Raw genomic sequence first — 7,002 nt, forward strand, 5'->3', positions numbered from 1 at the left:
AATTCTAGGTGGATATATTACACCCCTGCTTTTTATTAGTAGAAGGTGAAATTGTCGACGTTTTAAATAAAGGCGTAGCTAACGGCGAAACCCACATTTGGCGTTGAGTCGCACGGATACTTGTATGATGTCCGAGATGTGAGAAAAATGCCGTTTCCAGACTTACTACCTTTGTTGCTCTGTTACTCTCTTGTAGTTTTCTCAGTTGAGGCAGGTAGGTCTACTGCGGCAATTCCGTTTTTCTTTTTCACTTCCAAGCTCAACATAGATTTGTCGTAGGGTGTCAGCCTTGAGCAGTTTTGTTCTGTCATGGCAGTTTTGCTGTAACGTGGCAGCTTTACTTTATCTTTCCGGTTTTGTCGTAGCGTGACAGCTTTGAACTGTCATAACAGTTTTGTTCCAGCGTGACAGCTTTGTTCTGTTAGGACTGTTTTGTCGGAGCGTGAGAGCTTGGAACTGTCATGACAATTTTGTTCCAGCGTGACAGCTTTGCTCTGTTGGGACTGTTTTGTCGTAGCGTGACAGCTTTGAACTGTCATGACAGTTTTGTCCCAGCGTGACAGCTTTGCTCTGCCGGGACTGTTTAGTCGTAGCGTGACAGCTTTGCTCTGTCAGGACTGTTTTGTCATAGCGTGACAGCTTTGCTCTGCCAGGACTGTCTTGTCGTAGCGTGAAAGCTTTGCTCTGATAATACTGTTTGTCATAGCGTGACAGCTTTGCTCTGTCAGGACTGTTTTGTCGTAGCGTGACAGCTTTGTTCTGCCAAGACTGTCTTGTCGTAGCGTGACAACTTTGCTCTGTCAATACTGTTTTGTCATAGCGTGACAGCTTTCCTGTGTCAGGACTGTTTTGTCATAGCGTGACAGCTATGCTCTGTTAGGACTTTTTTGTCATAGCGTGATAGCTTTGCTCTGTCAGGACTGTTTTGTCGTAGCCTGACAGCTTTGCTCTGTCAGGACTGTTTTGTCATAGCGTGACAGCTTTGCTCTGCCAGGACTGTTTTGTCGTAGCGTGACAGCTATGGTCTGTTATGACTGTTTTGTCGTAGCGTGACAGCTATGATCTGTCAGAACTGTTTTGTTGTAGCGTGACAGTTTTGCTCTGTCAGAACTGTTTTGTCGTAGCGTGACAGCTTTGCTCTGTCAGAACTGTTTTGTCATAGCGTGACAGCTTTGCTCTGTCAGAACTGTTTTGTCGTAGCGTGACAGCTTTGCTCTGTCATTACATTCACAGTTTTGTTCCTCGTGGACAACTTAACTTTACTAGCTGAGAACACAGTTCAGGACAGGTTCCTTTTAGGTCTCGTTTTAGAACCGTTTTAGATTCACGGCTCACTTTATTGGTTGAGGTCTCGGTTCAGACACGATCCAATTTATTGGATTATGTTTGAATTCAGAACCGATTAACACTGGTTTAGGTATTGGCACAGAAGAAATTCACTTTGTTGATCTAGACCTCTGTTCAGAGAAGATTAATTTTGTTTGTTCAGGCATCGAATTAGATGGGATCCATGTTTCTGATTCAGGTTTTTGTTGAGAAGTGATTCACTTGACTGGATTAGGCTTCAGTTTCAGCGATCCAGTTTACTGGTTTATGGCTCGGATCAAAAGCGGTTAACATTAGCCTTATATTTCAGATTTAGGGGGCTTCCGTGGCTCAGTTGGTTAGCGCGCTAGCACAACGTAATGACCCAGGAGCCTCTCACCAATGCGGCCGCTGTGAGTTCAAGTCCAGCTCATGCTGGCTTCCTCTCCGGCCGTACGTGGGAAGGTCTGTCAGCAACCTGCGGGTGGTCGTGGGTTTCTCCCGGGCTCTGTCCGGTTTCCTCCCACCATAATGCTGGCCGCCTTCGTATAAGTGAAATAATATTGAGTACGGCGTAAAACACCAATCAAATAAATAAATAAATAAATATTTCTGATTAATGTTCACAACCGATTCAATACTATTGTTTTAGATGGCAGTTAAGAAGCAGTTCGTTTATCTGGTCCAGGAATCGGTTTAAGAAATTTTCTGATCCAAATCTGTGTAAAAAGAAAGCTTTCCACGTAACAGGTTAGTGTGTTTGTTCAGAAGCAAATCACTTTTGCGAGTTCAGTTGTTCCAATAAAAAGTGATTAAATTTAGTAGCACAGGTCTAGGTTAGAAAGCACTTCTCTGCTTTCATAACTATTTGTAATGCACAAATGTTTCCAAACACAGTACAACCGTACACGTAGGCCCATCCGTTGCATGCGGAGTTGATTTCAGTCGAGAACTATTAATAACCTATACTGTGCATGATTAGGCAAGACGTCGTCTTATTAAGATACATTTGACAAAATTACTGGAAGATTTGACGGGCTACACGAAAAGGTTTAAAATCACATCGTTGTCTGCTGTGTTAAATGCGGGGAGGAAATGTACAAGCTCCTGATTGTCATATTTTTTAACAGTATACTATTAAATTCAGGTTATGAAAATAGTCTGTCCAAGATGTTGATTACTTTGATTATTTTCCAGCGTGTAACCTGGGCTGGACAGAGCAGTCAGGTTTCTGCTTCAAGACCTTTACCTCGGAAGTCGGGTTTGACTTAGCTGAGATCACGTGTGTGGAGCAAGGAGGACACCTAGCCAGTATACACAGCCAGGAAGAGGAGACCTTCGTCCTTGACCAGCAGTAAGTCACTGACCGAAAATAATTCCTTGACCAGAAATAAGCCCTTGACCAGCAGTAAGTCACTGGCCGAAAATAATTCCTTGACCAGAAATAAGCCCTTGACCAGCATTAAGTCTTCGACTTGCATTAAGCCCTTGACCAGAAGTAAGTCCCTTACCAGAAATACGACCTGGACTGGCAGTACGTCCTGTAAGTCCTTGACCAGTAGTTAGTCCCTAACCAGAAATACGACCTGAACTGGCAATACGTCCTGTAAGTACTTGACCAGCAGCAAATCCTTGGCTCGCATTGCCGTAAGACCTTAACAAACAGTAAGTCCTTGACCAGCACTTAAGCACTGACCAGCTGCATTCTTGGCCAGGAAAAAGTTCTGAACCTGCAATAAGTACTTGACCAAAACAAACTCCTTAAGTACTTGACCAATACAAAGTCCTTAACCGTCTGTCAAATTTTTGTAATTTGGCTGGAAACTGTCAGAATATATAGCTGGGCGAGAATATGCAATTATATGTATATATGTCAACAAGATTGCTCGGGTATAACCGAGCATGGAAATCTGCCTAGTCTATTCGTGAATGTTTAACATATCCTCTGTACATGTATACTTATAAAACAACGTAATCAGACTATAACCATGTATAAGACTGTAACTAACTTATACGTGAACCTTAAAACGCCCCCAGAACATGCAGTTATTGACTTTCTTACATTATTGTTACCATTGGTTTGGCTGTGGTAATTTCTTAGACTTAGACTTAACGCGATCTTAGACTTGAGTAAAACTTTGAAACGACTTTGAAATTGTTGTCTCTTATGTTATACGGTCAATTTTTTGCTTGACAACGTAAATTCTGGGTAAGTTATTGTAAAACAAATTAAATAACGGGAAAGAAAACACCAAATTTAATACTTGAAGTTTGACTTAAGTCTGAAACCGCTTTGTGACCCTGTGACCAGTTTCCTTCACCCATACACTTGACCTTATAAGTAAAACAGGGGCCTCCGTGGCTCAGTTGGTAAGCGCGCTAGCGCAGCGTAGACCCAGGAGCCCCTCACCAATGCAATCGCTGTGAGTTCAAGCCCAGCTCATGCTGGCTTCCTCTCCGGCCGTAAGTGGGACCAGCAACCTGCGGATGGTCGTGGGTTTCCCCCGGGCTCTGCACGGTTTCATCCCGCCGTCGTATAAGTGAAATATTCTTGAAGACGGCGTAAAACACCAATCAAATAAATAAATTATACGTAAGACATCTGAAGTACTATTCGAAACATGAATCAATCAGTTTTATATGTTTTACAATATGTTTTATAATTATAGAAAGCGGTATTTGAACGGTGCCTCTGTGTGGATTGGTCTAAAACGAGCTTCTACCTCATTCACATGGACGGACGGTACGGAGTTCTCTTACTCTAACGTTGTGGAAGACTACACGATTTATCAAGGTTAGGATGTTGCTTTATCTCGCTAGCTGACTGGTTAGTCTTGTAAACGTATGGCTTAGCATACGTGAAATGTAAATTAGGCTAGACGATCATTTTGGCTCCTATTACGCCAGACAGTACGAAGTGTCAGTCGAGATACTGCATGTATCGCGTAATCCGAGCGAAGCATTATTTAACTTCACTTAGCTCACACTTTGAATTCTAGGAATCTACGTCAAACACATGCGTAATGAAACAGAAACCTCTTAGCCAGCTAAGCCATTAATGCATCTGACTGCAAATAATCTTCTCCAAGATGAAGTATGGTTGTTTTCCTGAGACTCAATTTTCCCGTGGTTCAATTTCTCCGTAAAACAATGGATATATCAGAAGTAGACAACAAGCTGATAATGTGGTTATCTGACCGGGCATTAACTCAGGTGTCAGGCAACTCGTGCTTATACCCGGGACGATATCAAGATTACCACGTATATATCAATTTTATTAATTTTAATTTAAGTATTTATTCATTTATCGACAATTTCAAACAGCCATTGGCCACAGGTTTGTCTCCTCTATAAAACACGACAAAAGTACATGAAGCTTGCACATGTGACATTGTACATTTCCTAGAATTACTAGAATGTACCTGTTGTAGGTTACAGTGTATCAGGCCTGTTACATTATACAACGTATAATACTATACACGTTGTCCTACACAATGTTTCATGCGTGTGGTGCTGTCCAACGTATCATATATGTGGCATACAGCGTATCACCTCTCATGTTTGAACAGTGCATCAGGCCCGATTGCAAATATCACAAGTAGATTTTTATCTGAATTAGATTTTTTCTCTGATTTTGCCGTTCAAGTAAGAAAAGGTAGTGTGAAGTTTCTAGTATTTCAGTTTTTGAGATATATTCGCCATGACAAGTATATTTCTTCATAGTAGCAAACTGCATGAACCAAGACATAAGAGTAACACCTGGCATTTCAGGAGAGTGCCTGGCAAAGTTCCCTGACTGGCAAAACAACAAGTGGACTCCTGCAAACTGTCCATCCTCTTTTGGATTTTTATGCAAAAAGCCGGCAGGTAGGTCCTATAATCAAGTTGTCCTGATTTGATTTCTGACTATATTTGCCATAATCGTAAACGGTACTGAGAGATACACCCCAGTGTGCGATGTAGGCCTACGTCTCGTGAGTTGATTTAGTATGATATAAAAAAAACTACAGAACTGAGAGTAAAACTAGAGCAGCGACGACAGTGTGATAGAAATTTACGTGACTTAACCAGCGTTTTTTTTAGCATGATATGACTAGTGGGCCTACACACGTGTCTGTCTTCTTATGACAGTAGAGTGTAATGACAAAATAAACGTATGTATTGATATTGATATCGAGCGTGTAGACTGCTTTTATTTGCAATGCCTCAACTAAGCTCAACCAAGTCCGTTAAATATTGAAGAGACTTGTTCGTATTAAGCACTATTATAGTGCCCAAATATGCCTGGGCGCATGCTGTCTTTGCATTCGAACATTGGACAAAGGAAGCACGAGTGTGCACTTAGCAGCCGTAAACAGCCGGAAGTGACACAGAGTCAACCTTGACGTCAGCGCAGGAATATGGTCTCTAAAAGTCAATAGCAATATAATGTCTCGAAATATTAACAAGATAAATTACTTTAGAGCATGTAAGCAGGTCTGATGTAGGATAGAATCGTACAGCAAACAGCTTAAATGGCTAGTCGGTAAATTAATTGTAACTGCTTCTTCCGGGGAATTCAGCTTTCTCCGAAATTCACTAAACAGCTTTTGGCATTGATATGTTCGTCGTTCTGAGTCGCCATGACTGAAAACCTTGTGGACAGAGTTAAACAAACCCAAGGAGCACTCAAGGATATTCAGTTGCATATTTACCGTTAATGTACATACCCCCAAGGTTTTTAATCTCTACTGAGGGAAAAATTCGACAAGGGGAGAGATTTCTGTACGGAATTACTTCAAAATGAGCTTTATAAATACTTGCCTAATTCCATTAGGTCAAGAGGCCAAGTATCAGATCGAATGCGATTAGTTCAAAGCTTGATCAAACATTGATTATTGTTATTTCTGAAGATAATTATACTCCTAATCGTTAATCACATTATACATTGGTCGCCATCAAATTTACCATTATCAATATGGGTACTGATTACAGAGATCACTAAGTGGGACGAATGGGGTGCCTGGAGCTCCTGTCATTGTACTCACCATATTCAGTCCCGTCGGAGACAGTGCGCTGACCACGAAGGTAACCTGTCATCGGACTGTCCAACGGGTGGAGAGGAAGAACGCTATTGTACCTGTCCTCCGTCAGGTAAGGCCACCTGTTCTGGTTACCTGTGTAACTGCTCTCGGTCAGGTAAGGCCGCCTGTTTCTGGTTACCTGTGTAACTACCCTCGACCAAGTAAAGCCACCTGTTCCTGGTGACCTGTGTAACTATCCTCAGCCAGGTAAAGCCACCTGTTCTTGGTTACCTGTGTCACTGTCCTCAGTCAAGAAAAACCAGTTGTTCCTTGTTACCTGTGTAACTGTCCTCAGTCAGAGCCCGAGGGAAATCAACGACCATCTGCAGGTTGCTGGTAACCCGTCCTACGTACGGCCGGGGAAAAAGCAAGTACGAGTTGGATTTAACCTCACAATAACCGTACTGATGATAGGCTCTTGGATCATAGGCACGCGCTGGCGTGCTACCCCACACGGCTACATATTTCAAAGAATACGTTATCCAATCGATAAAAAAATAAATAAGTTGACTTTTCACAAATAAATCGATCCAAAAGTGTTTAGGCCATTGACAAACCATCATTTATAAAATATGTTTGTCGGTTAGTGGAATAAGGATGACATAATCAAAATACAGACTTCAGTAAGAATTAT

The 7,002-nt window shown here is 41.9% G+C and overlaps 1 long non-coding RNA gene across 1 annotated transcript; it reads left to right on the forward strand.

Annotated features, from left to right (window-relative positions):
* Positions 1 to 2,530: 2,530 nt before the first annotated feature.
* On the forward strand, positions 2,531 to 6,411 carry LOC135466863 (uncharacterized). The gene is made up of 4 exons (XR_010444156.1): positions 2,531 to 2,659; positions 3,975 to 4,099; positions 5,077 to 5,172; positions 6,280 to 6,411. It is a non-coding gene; the product is annotated as an uncharacterized LOC135466863 (long non-coding RNA).
* The last annotated feature ends 591 nt before the right edge of the window (positions 6,412 to 7,002 follow it).

This window comes from Liolophura sinensis, chromosome 6 (genome assembly GCF_032854445.1).
Source record: "Liolophura sinensis isolate JHLJ2023 chromosome 6, CUHK_Ljap_v2, whole genome shotgun sequence".
Lineage (NCBI taxonomy): Eukaryota > Metazoa > Mollusca > Polyplacophora > Chitonida > Chitonidae > Liolophura > Liolophura sinensis.